Here is a 17,837-nt window from a genome sequence, read left to right on the forward strand (position 1 = left end):
AGTTTGAGCATTCTCTGGCATTGCCTTTCTTTGGGATTGGGATGAAAACTGACCTTTCCCAGTCCTGTGGCCACTGCTGAGTTTTCCAAATTTGCTGGCATATTGAGTACAGCACTTTCACAGCATCATCTTTTAGGATTTGAAATAGCTTAACTGGAATTCCATCACCTCCACTAGCTTTGTTCGTAGTGATGTTTCCTAAGGCCCACTTGACTTCACACTCTAGGATGTCTGACTCTAGGTGAGTGATCACACCATCGTGGTTATCTGGGTATTGAAGATGTTTTTTGTATAGTTCTTCTGTGTATTCCTGCCACCTCTTCTTAACATCTTCTGCTTCTGTTAGGTCCATACCATTTCTGTCCTTTATTGTGTCCATCTTTGCATGAAATGTTCCCTTGTTATCTCTCATTTTCTTGAAGAGATCTCTCAATCAGCTCAGTTCAGTCACTTAATCATGTCAGACTCTCTGCAACCCCATCGACTGCAGCCTACCAGGCTTCCCTGCCCATCACCAACTCCCGTAGCCTACTCAAATTCTTGTCCATCGCATCGGTGATGCCTTCCAACCATCTCATACTCTGTTGTCCCCTTCTCCTCCCACCTTCAATTTTTCCCAGCATCAGGGTATTATCCAATGAGTTGGTTCTTCACATCTAGTGGCCAAAGTATTGAAGTTTCAGCTTCAGCATCAGTCCTTACAATGAATATACAGGACTGATTTTAGGATGGATTGGTTGGATCTCCTTGCAGTCCAAAGGACTCTCAAGAGTCTTCTCCAACACCACAGTTCAAAAGCATCAATTCTTTGGCACTCAGCTTTCTTTATAGTCCAATGCTCACATCCATACATGACTACTGGTAAAACTATGGCTTTGACTAGAGATCTGTAGTCTTTCTCATTGTAACTTTTTCCTTTATTTCTTCCCATTGATCACTGAGAAAGGCTGTTTAAAAAATTTCTGTTCATAATTATCCCAAACTGGAAAGATCTCAAATATCTTTCAGTGGGTGAATGGTTACATAAACTGGGTTCATTCATACACTGGAATACTACTAAATAGTAATAGTGAAGGCATAATTTATAGGAGCAGTATATTGAATTCATTATGCTGAGTAAGTCTAGTGTCAAAAACTTGCATTCTATATGGGGTTCCATTTGTGTGGCATTCTTAAAAGTTCAATATATAGTAATGGGAAACAGATCAGAGGTCTCCAGAGGTTAGGAGTGGGGAAAGTGTGACTCTAAAGGGACAGCCCAGAGGAGTTACTAGCATAACTAATGACCATGGGATGGTCATCTGTACTCTCAGTAATGATGATTATGCAAATCCATCCATATATCATGACTCAAAGGACTTACATACAGCAAAAGTCATTTTTATTGTATACTAATTTTTAAAATGAATAAAATGAGCCATAAGTACAAAGATAAATCAAGAATGTTAAATTTGTATAGACTTTCTCAACTGGGCTAAAGGGAAGCTTAAGAATATAAAAGTAAAACTCTAAACTAGAAGTGACTTCAAAAAGTGAGGTCTGTCTAGAAGCTATGTTAGTTGTGGCTTTCAATGCAGGGGATAAATAATAGTTAGGTACATAGAAAGCCCACAAAGTTTTAAAGCCAACTGAACTGGCAAATGCTACTCTTGTGTAATAAAAAGACTGAGATTTCTTTTTAAATTTTAAAGACTCCTGTGCCTCCAACTTCTTGAGGTCAAAAAGAAAGCTAAGAAAGCAACTTGCTGCCATGGCAGACAACCAAAGAGGATGACCATCCAGAGCCAAACATTCTGGAGTGTGAAGTCAAGTTGGCCTTAGGAAGCATTGCTACAAACAAAGCTGGTGGAAGTGATGGAATTCCAGTTTCAGATCCTAAAAGCTGATGCTGTTAAAATGCTGCACTCAATATGCCAGGAAATTTGGAAAACTCAGCAGTGGCCACACAACTGGAAAAGGTCAGTTTTTATTCCAATCCCAAAGAAGGGGAAAAGCCAAAAAATATTCAAATTACTACACAACAGCATGTGTTTCACATGCTAGGAAGGTAATGCTCAAAATTTTTCAAGCTAGGCTTCAACAGTATGTGAACTGAGAATTTCTAGATGTACAAGCAGGATTTAGAAGAGGCAGAGGAAACATAGATCAACTTGTCTACATCCATCGAATCATAGAAAAAGGGAGTTTCAGAAAAACATCTTCTGTTTCATTGACTATGTTAAAGCTTTTAACTATGGATCACAACAAACTGTGGGCAATTCTTCAAGAGATGGGAATACCAGACCACCTGACTGCCTCCTAAGAAACCTGTATAAAGGTCAAGAAACAACAGTTGTAACTGGATGTGAAACAACAGACTGGTTCCAAATTGGGAAAGGAGTATGTTAAGGCTGTATATTGTCACCCTGTTTATTTTACATATATGCAGAGTACATCATGTGAAATGTTGGGCTGGATGAAGCTCAAGCGGGAATCAAGATTGCTGGGAGATATATCAATAACCTCAGATATGCAGCTGATACCACCTTAATGACAAAAAGTGAAGAGGAACTAAAGAAACTTTGATGAAGGTGAAAGAAGAGAGTGAAACAACTGGCTTAAAACTCAACATTCAGAAAATGAGGATCATGGTCCATGACTTCATGGCAAAGAAATGGGAGAAAAAATGGAAACAGTGACAGACTTCATTTTCTTGGGCTCCAAAATCACTGTGGATGGTGATCGCAGCCATGAAATTAGAAGATGCGTACTCCTTGGAACAAAAGCCATGACCAACCTAGACAGCATATTGAAAACAGAGCCATCACTTTGCTGACAAAGGTCTGTATGGTCAAAACTATCTTTTTTGCAGTAGTCATGTACAGATGTGAGATTTGTACCCTAAAGAATGATGAGCACTGAAGAATTGATGCTTTCAAACTGTGGTGCTGGAGAAGATTCTTGAGAGTCCTTTGAACAGCAAGGAGATCAAACCAGGCAATCCTAAAGGAAATCAACCCTGAGTATTCACTGGAAGGACTAACGCTGAAGCTGAAACTCCAATAGTTTGGCCACCTGATGCAAAGAGCTGACTCACTGGAAAAAATCTTGATGCTGGGAAATATTGAGGGCAGGAAGACAAGGGGGCAACAGAGCATGAGATGGTTGGATGGCATCACTGAACTAATGGAAGTGAGTTTGAGCAAACTCCAGGAGACAGTGAAGGACAGGAAAGCCTGGCATGCTGCAGTCCATGCGGTCACAAAGAGACAGTCATAACAGAGTGAGTAGACGACAACAAAAGAGGATGACAGAAAAGGAAGAATTCTCAAACAGTTAAGCCAAGACTTTTAAAAACTAATGGGTGGAGCAGCCACTCCAAGGGAGTAGAAACATTGCTCCATCAGGTAACACATCCAACCATTTATCTAATGGGATTTCAGAACTCCTGTAGACCAAAGCCTGCCACACACCTCCCATTCTTGTCACTTTTGAAAGAGTGTTCTTTGTGGTTTGACTGTTTGTTTCAACATTATATGTACAATGAGTGAGAACTGAAGATTTGGCTTTTAGTTTATTGGTCTCAGGATCAACAGGATTTGAGTCTGGAGCTGAATGGATCACAGTTCTTAGACTTGGAGCATTATGTCACCACTGGAGTTGGGATGTAGGGATCTCATAGGGGTGTAATGTACTTTGTATGAAGGAAAGATGTGAATAATTGTGGACAGACACTTGACTGTGGTAGGTTTATTACAAAAGTAGCCCAAATCACCCAAATTCTTTACCTGACTATGTTCATGAGTTTTGTGATATGACTTCACAGGTCATCCCATGAAGAACTAGACTATCGTCCTCCCCTCTGGGCTGTCCCTGTGACTCACTTTTGGCCCAGAGAGTGCTGAAGAATTGAGGCTGTGTCAACTCTAAGTCTAGGCCCTAAAATCCTCTTGTACCTCTCCAGTCCCTTTTGAACTCTGTAACCACAAGAGTGGCTCCAGTTAGCCTGCTGGAAGAGGAGAGACTACATGCGGCAGAGAAAAGTTCTGCCAGATGGCGCTAGGAGCAGTTAACACAGCTGATCCACCAGCTGACCACAGAAGCGTGAGTTTCCCTGGCTGAAGTTGTTAGCTGGTCTGGCCCAGATCAACAAAACTGCCTAGTGCACCTATATACTTAAAAGAGCTTTTTAAAAATTAGGTTGTTATTTTCATCCATTAACAGGCTTAAAATGAACGATTCATTATGTGACAATAGTTGATCCAGAAGATTCTTGCTCATTTTATTAAAACCCAGCTCATCTCAAAACCCAGGACCTGGAAATGCATTTCTCCTGATGTGCCACTGTGACATTGCTTTGAGACCCTGCATGTCTCTGGTCCCTCTATTTCCTGGGATCCCCAGAAGCTCAGGACCAAGAATTGTACTCAAAAGTCTTAGTTTTCTTCAGTCAGGAGTATTCTAGGAAATTCCCCTTCTTTTCCATTCTCCATCCTTCTTTCCTATCTCCTGTACTTCTGGATGTTTTTTTGTTGTGTATTGGAATGTGCTTTATTGTATGTGTGTTTGTTAGGGCCAAAAATGTTATCTCTATCAAGGAGGACTAGGGATCATTCTCAGAATTCTTGTCCTAAGTTCATCCTTTAGTCATTAATAGCATTAACAATGCAGACTTAGTGAGGTGGCACCACCACTAAATATCAAACAAATGGAGGCAAATCCACCTTTACAGCATAGCCAAGACTCAGGAATAAAACATAAAAGCAATTCCCAGTTGCATTGCTGATCCCATTTGTGATGCCGATTATCTCTCTGTGTCTCACTGTGCACACTGTTCGCTGAACCCATGGTAGGCAAGGTGTGAGCTAAGAGGCTGGAGGAAAAGGTGAGGAGCCACGGGAACTGCAGACACTTTTATCCCCTCCTGGCTGGCATGGCAGCCAAATACAGCCTCTCTTCTGGCAGACACAGCAGCCACAGCAGCAGCTATGACATAGCCACAACATGACCTCATACAACAACCACGATGCTGCTGCATCGAGCGTAGCCTCGACGCAGAAACAGCCAGGGCTTGCACAGTGACTCTCATACCGACGCACCACGCAGTAGCCCGTGACCAACCTTGTGATGCACACGCGCAGTGCTATATGTGATCTCAGCTGTCACATAACCGTGCAAAGTCATTTTTCACAGAACATGGGGCAAGAGGGCGTGAGAGTGTGGGGTGAGAGAACCTGGTTGGTGCCTTCTTGTTAATATCCCCACACCAGCTCTCTGGGGAAGTATGGAACCATAGAGCTATTGAATGCAAACAGACATGCTGTGAGTCCTGTGTGTTTGCCAGAAATTGAAGACAAAATACTAGGATTCTACACTCTCTCCTTTGAGATGGGGACAGGGTGAAGGAAATCAATGCCTCTAAGTGGACAGCATATACCACTATCTCTTCTCTCTTTTCCTTTCAGACCCTTCTGAAAACAAAACAAAACTCTAACTCACCTCAACCAACGATGTTAGGCACAAACCTTAAGATAGGTCAGATAGATCTTCTGAGGGATGTTATAGTCAACAAGACAATCTTTGCCCTCAAATACCTTAAAGACTCACAAACTATGAAAGTAGGGGCAAGTGTAAAACAATAAAGAATGCTGAAAAGAAGAATGCTTGGTCCATAGACTACCCACTCAGATTTACATGCATAAAGTGAGTACCAGAGCAGGGAAGCAACCTGCCAAAATGAAACAAGCAGATGAAGTCTGAGTCAATCTAGCATTCTGAACTTCCAACCCCAAATCCTTTTCTCCTACATCAGGATCCATCCAAATGACCACAAGTTTCCTAGATGGTGATGATGACAACAATGGTAATAATGATTTATTTGGATCATGGTGTAACTGAAAGCATACACATGTGTGTTTGGTACTGATTGGTAATTCTCAGTTGCTCCGGAGCCAACATGTTCTATAACTCCCCATGGTTAAAGGAGTTCATTATTCATTTTGCCTAAAGAGAAGAAAGAGCTAGATATGGAGCACCTCCTAAGGCACTGCGCTGAGTTTTCTATGGAACAGCACAGGGTCCTGAAAGACGAGGTTTCTGTCATCTTTAGTTCGTTTTATCGTGATGACATCGTGGCCAGAGCAGACCTCCCTGAGATTCCCACCTTTCTTGTGCGATTGCTGCTGAAACTTCCATACTTTCTATTTTGAGGCTGGATTCTCAGTCTGAAGAATTGATTTGTGTAATTAGGCAAGTGATTTTGTAGGAAGATTTTGCATGAATTTGCAATATAATTTTCTTTTTCTGTAACTGTTAATTGAAATCATTTATCAGGTTTTTAAGCTGAAGAAAAGTTAACTTCGAAAAAAAGGTGTGAACTGCTCATTTTTTATGCAATCTCGACATTGTCTTTGATGCACACATTAATTCCTTATTTACAATTAAGGCTGCTGGCTTCCTCAGTGTGGGTAAGAAATGGCCTGCCTTAACCCTTAGCGGGAGGGTATTTTCAGACCCAAGAATTGCTGATAGTTGCCTTTATTCTTCATTCTCATGTCATCACCCTCAGGAAGTCTGGGGCTAAAATTACCATAAAATGATCAAATAAGAATCTTGGTCCACAAATACAAGTGTTTAATAAACATAACTTTTTTTTTTTTGTAATTCAATTTTCATCTATTCTGAGCAATCATTCTATCACAGTTGTTGGAGAAATTTAATTTCAGCAAAGGCAAAGGCTACTCCAGCCCCTTTCCCACCAGTTGCTTCTAGTTGTTAAAGCTTATTTAGTACCCAGGTGCTCAATACATCAATGTTATTTGTCCACACTGACATTTACCAGGTTGCCCATTCTCATGTCTAATCTGAGTCATTGGTCCATTCCACTCACTACAAGATGTCTTACATCCCCGGATCCAGAACAATTCACCCAGCAATTTTCTTGCTGCCTTTGAAAACACCGGAATTGAAATGTTTCCCTTCTGCATTTCCCTGTTATCTGGAAAATCCACTAAATTGCCCAAAGCATTTCTGTCTCCACTGAGCTTCCTGCTTTCCTGGTCTCTTCCCAGGGAAATGTGCAGGCCACTGTGGCTTCAGAGTTCCTACAAACTTGTCTGGGTTGTTTTTCCACTTTCTGGGGCTCAGCCTAGAATACAGGTCACAGTAATCCCTCCAGGAAACATGGATTTCTCCATCTCTCTCTACTCTGACTCCAGCCTGAAATCCTTTCCTAGACTTGGGAGGAGACTCTCAGTCATGATGTTTTCTTTTAAAATATTGCCTGTACCTAGAGTCCTGCAATTTTTCCAAGGGCATTGAAATTCTTCCAAGCCTATTGAACTTCTGAAGAAAGAGATGCCTTTTCCTCCTCTGCTTTTGGGATCTTATCCTTTCATGAAAGCAGGAGAAAATAAAAAACCTAGTTCTCTGAATGAGGGCCAGGCAGAGGTGGTGCTTGGTGATGGGGGCAGGGGGGCGGGGGAGGGGTGACGTCCTATTCCAACTCCTCTAGTAAAAAATCCCGAATTACCAGGTCAGGGAGGAAGCCCCCTCTCCAGGAACTAGCCCCACATTCCGAAACCTTAGAGGGGGCCCTTGCTCCCAGGGCCTCTCTCATCCATGCCCAGGAATCTGCTCTCTGTATCTGCTGCAGTCCCTTCCCCCACACCAACAGTGGGAGACAGTCTCAGAAATCTAAGAGGGAGAAGAAACAAGGGCTTCCCCCTGTGATATGCTCACAGGCTGCCTGTAATTTATTCCCAATGAACTTTGCTCAGCTATGATTAACTAGCAGGCCACCGGGAGATGGACAAGGGAAGGATGCAGGTTCACCATCATTTTCAACTCATGGTTTACCATTACATGGATTTACCAGAGTTTTATCCAACTGTTGAACATTTCTGCTGTTTCCAAATGTCTACTGTTATAAACAACAACAATTTAGAGAAAAGAAAAATTATATAAGTCAGGAACTTGGATCTATAGGAAAAAAGGAAGACTGTCAGAGAAGGAATAAATGAAGGTAACATTTTAAAAATGTGTTTTCTTAATTGAGCTAATATATAACCAGTTTTTCAAAATAATAATACTGATGATATATTGGGGGATTACAACTTATAGATAAGGGAAATGAATGGCAATAATGTTGCATAGAGCAGGAGGGAGGAACTGGGGGCACTTATATAGTAGTTATACTTACCATGGAGTTGTATAAAGTTATTTGAAAATAGATTAGTTGTAAATGTATAAATATATTGTAAACTCTCGTGCAACTACTAAAAAAAATGTTTGATTGATATGCTAAGAGTAGAGAGAGTGAAATCATAAAATGCTCAACTAAAACAAGAGAAAGCAGACAGAGTGGAAGGAGAAAAAAAGAAACAAAGAACGAGGATAAGAATTTTTAAATTACAGATATGGTAGTTATCACTCCAGCTACATCAGTAATCACTTTACATGTTAATGGTTTAAATATACCATTTAAAAGATAGAAAATGTTGGAATGGATAAAAACAAAACTCAACCGTATGCTGTCCAAAAAAAAATCCACTTTCAATAAAAAAGACACACAAATAGATTAAAAGTAAAGGGATAGAGAAAGAAATATATCTAACACTAATCAAAATCGAATCACCGTATTAATCCCATACCAAACAGACTTCAGAGCAAGGAAAATTATCAAACATGAAGATGGGGCATTACATAAAGATTGAACGGTAAATTCTTCAAGAAAACATGGCAATATTTAAAGTGAGTCAAATACATGTGGCAAAAATGATAAAATGATAAATAAATCCACTGTTATAGACTTCAACACCCCTGTATCAGTAATTGACAGACTCAGCAGGCAGAAAATCAGTCAAACTGAATAGAACCATCAATCAGCTGGATCTAATTGACGTTTATAGACTACTTCATCCAACAATAGCAAAATACATAGTCTCTCAAGTTTCTATGGGACATTTGCCAAGATATACCACATTCTGGAACATATAATATCTTTAACAAATTTAAAAGAATAGAAATCATACAATGTCTGCTCTCAAACCACAATGAAATTAAACTATAAATCAATAACAGAAAGATAGTTGGAAAATCCCCAAATATCTAGAGATGGAACAGTACATTTCTACATGACACATGAGTCAAAGAAATGTTAAAAGAAATTTAAAAATAGTTTGAGCTAGGTGAAAATGAAAATGCAACTTATCAATGTTTGTGAAATGCAGTAAAAGCAGTGCTTAGAGGAAAATTTATAGGATGGAATGCATATATTAATAATGCATATATTAATAAAGGAGAATGACTTAAAATCAGTCATCTGAGCTTCCACCTTGGGAAACTAGGAAAAGAAGAGAAAATCAAATCCAAGTAAGTATAATAAATGAAATAATAAAAATTAGAACAGAAATAAATGAAATTTAAAATGAGAAATCAATAGAGAAAAATCAACAGCTTGTCTTTGAAAAGATCAATTAAATTGTAAACCTTTAGCCAGGCCAACGAAGGAAAAAAAGAGAGAAAACGTGAATTGCTAATATCAAAAATGAAAAAGGGGTCTATACTACTTATTCTATGGATATTAGAAGGATAATACAGGAATATTATGAACAACTCTTCACCGATAAATTTGATGCCCTAGATGAGGTGAAACAATTCCTTGAAAGACAAAATCTATTAAAACTCAGACATGGATATAGCCAATATGAATAGGTCTATATTCATTAAAGAAATCAAATCAATAATTAACAACCTTTCCAAAAAGATCACCAGTTCAGAGGTGAATTTGACCAAGCGTTTAAGAAAGAACTTCTATTACCTCTCTAAACAACACTAGAAAGACTTTCTTTGCAGTTGAATATTTGTCCATGTATAATAATTTTCTTAAGATACATTCTTAGATAGAAATAGCTAGATTAAAATATTATCTATGTGTATAGATAATAAAATATTAGCTATATATAGATAATATTTTGGCATATATTTCCAAATTGCTTTATGAAGTTTGATACCAATTTATTTTTCTGCCAACTTGCTAACTTTAGAACTGATTTTTTTGTCTTTGCTACTTTTATAGGTGAAAAATGTGTACACATTAATATTTTAACTGCATTTTTGGCCAAATAACTGTAAAATTAATTTTAGTTATTTTAGTGTATTTTTAGCTGTGTATATTTTTTCAGTTCTAAATAATCTTTTAATGTACATCAGTATTATTTTAATAGTAGCATTATGTAATGCTTAGATTTTTCAACTGCTATTTTAAGTACTTTACGTATGCTTACTGACTTAATCCTCCAGAAACTCCAAAGGTAATGCTATTATTTCCATCTTACGGATAAGAAAATTGGTGCATTGAAAGGTTAAATTGCCTAAGGTCATGTAAAGTTGGATTTTAAGTATGCCACATGGCAGAATCTGCATTCTTAAATATTTTAAAACATTTTTAATTGGAGGATAATTATTTTACACTGTTGCATTCTTAAATATTACACTAGTTGATTTTCATGGGCTCCTTGTAGAATGTACATACTCACACACACACATGCACACACACACACAGGTATGCATGCAAGCGAGCACGTGAGTTTCCAAGCAAACCACCAAAGGCAGACACCACAAATGAGTTAATATGTGGGACTGATATAGCAAATATAATTTCAATTTACTGTAGTTAAAACAGGAAAACAAACTGGATAAAATATCATATATTTTAGAATAAACATCCCACCCTTTTGCCAGGTTTGCTTCTACTACTTCCATGATTTCATTATTTACATTTAAATGTTTTACCTACATGAAAATTTCTTTGATTATTGGTATGAATTATTGATTATGGTCTTTTTCAAAAAAAGTTGGCCATTGTTCTAACACACTGAATGCACCATTTATCTTTTATCCACAGATTTAAATTTCATCTTACATAGACCTGGGCATGCTTCTGAAATTTTTCTTCTGACCCATTGGTTTGTCATAGCAAATCAAACCACCCTGATTTTATTACTGTAGATATATAATGTATAAATGGCAAGACTTCCTGAATGTAAATTTTTTCTTGACTTTTTAAGTTATTGTTTCTTTTATAGACCTTAAAGTCATTTTGTTGAATTTCAAAAAAAAAAAAGTTGCATCATTTATTCCAATCACCTTTCTTGTTATTTTTAATCATTGCACAGTTGTTTTAGAGTTTAGGGAAAAATAATCTAACTGTAAATTATAATTATTTTATTTTCTCTCCCCAAATTTACACTGGTCATGTATTTTTAGAATTTTTGCAATGTCTAGAACTTTCAAAGAAAAAGTATCTTAAAATATTATGTATATACACAGATGTACACAATATGTGCATATACACAATATGTGCATATACACAATATATTCTACCTTTTTACTTTTTCTAATTCCTTTAAATTCTGGTTTTAACTGATTCCACTTTTTCTGCGAATCTTTTATTGTTATATTTCTAAGTCTTTGAATTAAAGCTCAATTCATTAAAATTTTTGTCAAAAATGAGAATATGCAATGTTTAAAATTTTTATCTCAAACTGATCATTTTTAATATTTGATATATAGATTTTTCATTGTTATTTTTATATAAATATAAAGTAAATTTTAACTCTTTTAAGTTTTTTTTTTCCATTTATTTTTATTAGTTGGAGGCTAATTACTTTACAACATTGCAGTGGTTTTTGTCATACATTGAAATGAATTAGCCATGGATTTACATGCTCTTTTAAGTTAATATTTAAGAGAGTATTATTTAATTTTTTGACAATTGTTATTTTTACTAAATGTTATTAATTATTACTTTAATTATAGTTTGCCTAAGTATGAAACATAAACTTCTAATTTTTAAGAATGTATTGGTGTTTTTTGTTGATTAATAGATCAACTTTTAACAAACATTATATGAGTGCCAGAAAATAAGGCATAGTCTCTAAAAAGTGATGTTTATTATTCAGAATTTCTCACTTATTTTTCCTATTGATCTGACAAAGACAAAATCAATTTTAAAAAATAATTATAAGTGTGTTTTTCCCAATTTTATTTGTATTTCTAAAGACATTGTCACTTGGATAAAATTCTTTCCATCTACTGGCATTAATGTATTGCCTTCTGTTTGGATGATAGTGTGAGTTTTGCCTTTTCCCCATTTGTCTCAATCAGTACTTGGGCAGAATATTTGTGTGTATGTGTATGTGTCTTGTATGTGTGATGAATGCAGAGGTGAAGCTAAATCAAGGTCTTCTAGCCAGATGCTATTTTGAACGGGAAGTGACCTTCCTTAGATCTGCTCACTTTCCATCCTTCATTTTGCCATCAGTCAAACATGGTAGAGACCTCATGAGGTGGAGTAAAGAAAAGTGATGGAGCCTAAGCTGTTACCTCAGCCTGCAAAGGCTGGTTATGACATCAGCAGGCTGGGCTTCATTTCCAGTTCCTTCTTGATTTTATTGTTCGGTCACTCAGTCGTGTCCAACACTGCAACCACATGGACTACAGTACCCCAGGCTTCCCCTGTCCCTCACTATCTCCCAGAGTTTGCTCAAACTCATGTCCTTGAGTCAGTGATGCCATCCAACCATCTCATCCTCAGTCACCCCTTTCTCCTCCTGCCCTCAATCTTTACCAGCATCAGGGTCTTTTCCAATGAGTTGGCTCTTTGCATCAGGTGGCCAAAATATTAAAGCTTCAGCTTCTGCATCAGTCCTTCCAATGAATATTCAGGGTTAATTTCCTTTAAGATCGGCTGGTTTGATCTGCTTCCTGACCAAGGGACTCTCAAGAGTCTTCTTCAGCACCACAGTGTGAAAGCATCAATTCTTCAGCGTTCAGCGTTTTTTATGGTCCAACTCTTACACCCGTACAGTTCAGTTCAGTCGCTCAGTACAGTTCAGTTCAGTCATTCAGTCATGTCTGACTCTTTGCGACCCCATGAACCACAGCATGCCAGAACTCCCTGTCCATCACCAGCTCCCAGAGTCCATCCAAACCCATGTCGATTGAGTCAGTGATGCCATCCAACCATCTCATCCTCTGTTATCCCCTTCTCCTCCTGCCCTCAATCTTGCCCAGCATCAGGGTCTTTTCTAATGAGTCAGCTCTTTGCATCAGGTGGTCAAAGTATTGGGGTTTCAGCTTTAAAATCAGTCCTACCAATGAACACCTAGGACTGATCTCCTTTAGGATGGACTGGTTGGATCTCCTTACAGTCCAAGGGACTGTCTTCTCTGACACCACAGTTCAAAAGCATCAATTCTTTGGTACTCAGCTTTCTTTATAGTCCAACTCTCACATCCATACATGACCACTGGAAAAACCATAGCCTTGACTAGATGGACCTTTGTTGACAAAGTAATGTCTCTGCTTTTTAATATGCTGTCTAGGTTGGTCATAATTTTCCTTCAAAGGAGTAAGCGCCTTTTAATTTCATGGCTGCAATCACCATCTGCAGTGATTTTGGAGCCTAGAAAAATAAAGTCAGCCATTGTTTTCACTGTTTCCCCATCTATTTGCCCTGAAGTGATGGGACTGGATGCCATGATCTTAGTTTTCTGAATTCTGAGTTTAAAGCTATCTTTTTCACTCTCCTCTTTCACTTTCATAAAGAGGCTCTTCAGTTCCTCTTCACTTTCTGCCATAAGGGTGGTGTCATCTGCATATCTGAGGTTATTGATATTTCTCCCAGCAATCTTGATTCCAGCTTGTGCTTCCTCCAGCCCAGTGTTTCTCATGATGTACTCTGCATATAAGTTAAATAAGCAGGGTGACAATATACAGCCTTGATGTACTCCATTTCTTATTTGGAGCCAGTCTGTTGTTCCATGTCCCGTTCTAACTGTTGCTTCCTGACCTGCATACAGATTTCTCAAGAGGCAGGTCAGGTGGTCTGATATGCCCATCTCTTGAACAGTTTTCCACAGTTTATTGTGATCCACACAGTCAAAGGCTTTGGCATAGTCAATGGAGAAGAAATAGATGTTTTTCTGGAACTCTCTTGCTTTTTTGATGATCCAGCGGATGTTGGCAATTTGATCTCTTGTTCCTCTGCCTTTTTGAAAACCAGTTTGAGCATCTGGAAGTTCACAGTTCACGTATTGCTGAAGCCTGGCTTGGAGAATTTTAAACATTACTTTACTTGCATGTGAGAGGAGTGCAATTGTGAGGTAGTTTGAGCGTTCTTTGGTATTGTATTTCTTTGGGATTGGAATGAAAACTGACCTTTTCCAGTCCTGTGGCCACTGCTGAGTTTTCCAAATTTGCTGGCATATTGAGTGCAGCACTTTCACAGCATCATCTTCCAGAATTTGAAATAGCTCAACTGGAATTCCATCACCTCCAGTAGCTTTGTTCGTAGTGGTGCTTCCTCAGGCCCACTTGACTTCAAATTCCAGGATGTCTGGCTCTAGGTGAGTGATCACACCATCGTGGTTATCTGGGTCATGAAGATCTTCTTTGTATAGTTCTTCTGTGTATTCTTGCCACCTCTTCATAATATCTTCTGCTTCTGTTAGTCCCCTACCATTTCTGTCCTTTATTGAGCCCATCAATGTTCCCTTGGTATGTCTAATTATCTTAACGAGATCTCTAGTCTTTCCCATTCTATTGTTTTCCTCTATTTCTTTTCATTGATCACTGAGGAAGGCTTCCTAATTGCTCCTTGCTATTCTTTGGAACTCTGCATTCAAATGGTATATCTTTCCTTTTCTCCTTTACTTTTCACTTCCCTTCTACCACAGCTATTTGTAAGCCCTCCTCAGACAGTCATTTTCCTTTTTTGCATTTCTTTTTCTTGGGGATGGTCTTGCTCCCTGTCTCCTGTACAATGTCACTAACCTCCGTCCATATTTCATCAGGCAGTCTGTCTGTCAGATCTATTCCCTTAAATCTATTTCTCACTTTCACTGTATAGTCATAAGGGATTTGATTTAGGTCAAAACTGAATGGTGTAGTGGTTTTCTCCAGTTTCTTCAAGCATCAGTTCTTCAGTGTTCAGCCTTTTCATGGCCCAACTCTCACATCCGTACATGACTACTGGAAAAACCATAGCTTTGCCTAGCTGGTCCATATTCCTCTTGCTCTATGATTGCAAAGGATGTTCAAAATGGCCATACCTCCAGGAATGACTTACATGTATTTAAATGTATGTTAAGGGAAATTTTAGAAAATCACTAAAACAGGTACACCTCAGTGGTAACTGTACTCTGCCCCTTAGGAAAGAGATCATGAAAATCAATGTCAGACTCACAGAAAACCAGCTGTCCAGTGGGCAGGACACCCAATGTGACATCCTCTTTCCTAAAAATTCAGTAATCCATCACAGAGAAATTAAGACTGCTTTATTCCATCTCTCCCTTGGCTGGTGCTGTGATCAGAAGACTATCAAAAAGGAAGCGCAAAAGTCAAAAGTTGCAGATCAGTGTTACTCTTCCGGCACCCTCTCCAGTAAACCCCATGTGCACCTCTTCCACGCCACCATCCCACTCTCTGAAGTTTAACCTTTTATTTTATCCTGATATTTTTTGATCAAAGAGTCTTAAGGTTGATAAGGGTAATAAGAAATCCTTAGATTCTAGTCAAGTCCTATCTGGAATTTGAGTTCCCTTGGTTTTACATCATCCAAAGCATCCTTCATTTTCTTCTCCCATCTATTCACACATATATGATCTCAGTACTTACCTCTGAACTGTTTCTCATGCTGTTTGCACCCCCAGCTAGATGGTACATCTTCCTCTCCTTTGTCTAGTTGAATCCACTCTTCAAGGCTTAATTCAAGTTATACCTTCCCAAAGAATTTTTTGACCAGTAATTGATCCCTTTGTTTTTAAACATCCTTAGTCGATCTATGTGTAATAATACTCAGTATTCTCAAAATTGATTCTTACTGTCAAATAAACTAATAAGCTACTTGGGGCACATGGTAACCTATTCTCCGTTGACCTAGTCTAGCACAATTGTTCAGTAAAGTCTTGGGAAACTGATTTGCTTTTCTTGGCCTCCAAAAAGGAACTGGCATCACTCTAGTTTGGTTCTGAAAAGAGAAATGTAATTCCTCACATTTGAGTAAAAGTTCAACCCAAAAGATGGCTCATATGAGTGTGGTTTCTGATTCACATCTACACTCATCTGCCATGGTGAGAGCCTCCTCCTCACCCACTCCCAGCAGTGAGGTGTTTATTTGGACTTCTTGGCCCATGTGCCATTTTCGGAGACTAGAATGCTTTTTCAGGCACATGCACACACAGAGTGAGGTGATCTCTCCCTTCTCAGGATCATGTAAGATATGGTCTGCTCTGATTTCATATCCAAATTCCATCTATTTTAATGTAAAGTAATTACACCATATCAAGTTTCTTCCTGCAGCACCACGCATCTTACTCTCCACTGTCTAGCACCTCCTGTCATCTGTAAAGGGGGGCTAGGAACAGAGTGAGCTGTGTATGAAAGAACAAATGCATCAAGCCCCCAAACACCTCACCCTCCAACACTGACAGTCACCCCACTCCATCTCCTCTCAGAACTTCCTAATGTTAAGAACTGAGGGGTACAACACAAAACACCACCGCTTTACAATCCAGTAACGCAGTCTCAGATCTGGATAGTGAGAAGGTTTTTGTCTGCCATCAGTTCAGAGAAGTATTTTAGACATGACTCCAGCCTTGGCCAAATGGAGTTCTACTGAATCACTCTCCACATTTGTGAGTCGGTGTTGGGGGGTGGCGCTGAAGATGTAATAGAGGTGTAAGCTTTGGTTGCATGAATTCTGCAAAATCATATATCATTTTTTGAATTCTTAAAATGTGTGTGTTGTAAATCTCTGTGCAAATAGTTTCTTGCTAGAAGGAGACAGAACAAGAAAAAGAGAGGTGTTTTGGGAAAGCCTGGTGAAGTGGCAGATAGCCTATAAGCTCCTTGAGGGCAGATGCTAATTCACACCGATACTGAAGGATCCAGTGACCTTCAGAGCACTCATATAGTACTAATCTGAACTTGCTAGATTGGACTAAACTGAATCATCAAATGAAAAGATATAGCTGAAATTGGATTCCTGACCTGTGGGCAGAGAATTAGGGTCATTCAGAATTTATTAAGCAGGGTTGGATATAGAGTTTCTTTTGGTACAAAGACCAAATTCAGAAATTCCTCAACAGTGGTCTACTTCACATCCCTGAATGCATCCGCATTCCCCTCCTCCAAGACCAATGCTACACCCTATTCATTGTTTTACCGTATCTACATGATGTAAGGACATCTGTTGCTGAGAAACCCCCCACCTACAAATATGGACTTGTCATTTGGAGGAAGCTGAGTAGCTTTCTGCAGCTTCTGGAACATGGGCTGCTGAACATCAGAGCTGGAAGGACTTTTTGAGATCATTGACAAAACAGAAAGTTGAGGTCTGAAATACCCAAGGGATCTTTGAGCATAAGCAAGAGAAATAAACTGACCTAATTAAACACTAAAGAAAAGATATCAAGCAGCTTCCAGAACCTATGGGATAAGGAGCCTGAAGTCTAAGGCTGAGCAGCAAGATGGGAGACAGAACAGGGACCACTTAGCCCTGGGATCCACTCCTACTAGAGTGAACATCACCTACATCTATTAACTTAATCCCAAGTCCATGTCTAGGAAGAAAAATTGTGTTTGGTTGACCTTAGGTCATATGCTTGACCTTCATCCCTGAAAGGAAAAGAAAAGGAAGATTCCAGGGCAACAGCCTCAAGGATCTTTTGCTACTTCTCTGTAAAAGAGGAATAAATCTGGATTCTCTGTATCCCTCAAATGACATATAATCAGAGACAGAACATTTCTCCCAAGGGTTCTGTCACAGGTCCAATCCTACCTAACACTTAAAG

General features: G+C 38.7%; 1 long non-coding RNA gene across 1 annotated transcript in view; it reads right to left on the reverse strand.

The window, feature by feature from the left end:
• LOC110139538 (uncharacterized) overlaps window positions 1-17,837 on the reverse strand; it is a 62,988-nt gene that overhangs the window by 45,018 nt on the left and 133 nt on the right. The window lies entirely within an intron of this gene.

Source organism: Odocoileus virginianus, chromosome 20 (assembly GCF_023699985.2).
Source record: "Odocoileus virginianus isolate 20LAN1187 ecotype Illinois chromosome 20, Ovbor_1.2, whole genome shotgun sequence".
Taxonomy (NCBI): Eukaryota; Metazoa; Chordata; class Mammalia; order Artiodactyla; family Cervidae; genus Odocoileus; species Odocoileus virginianus.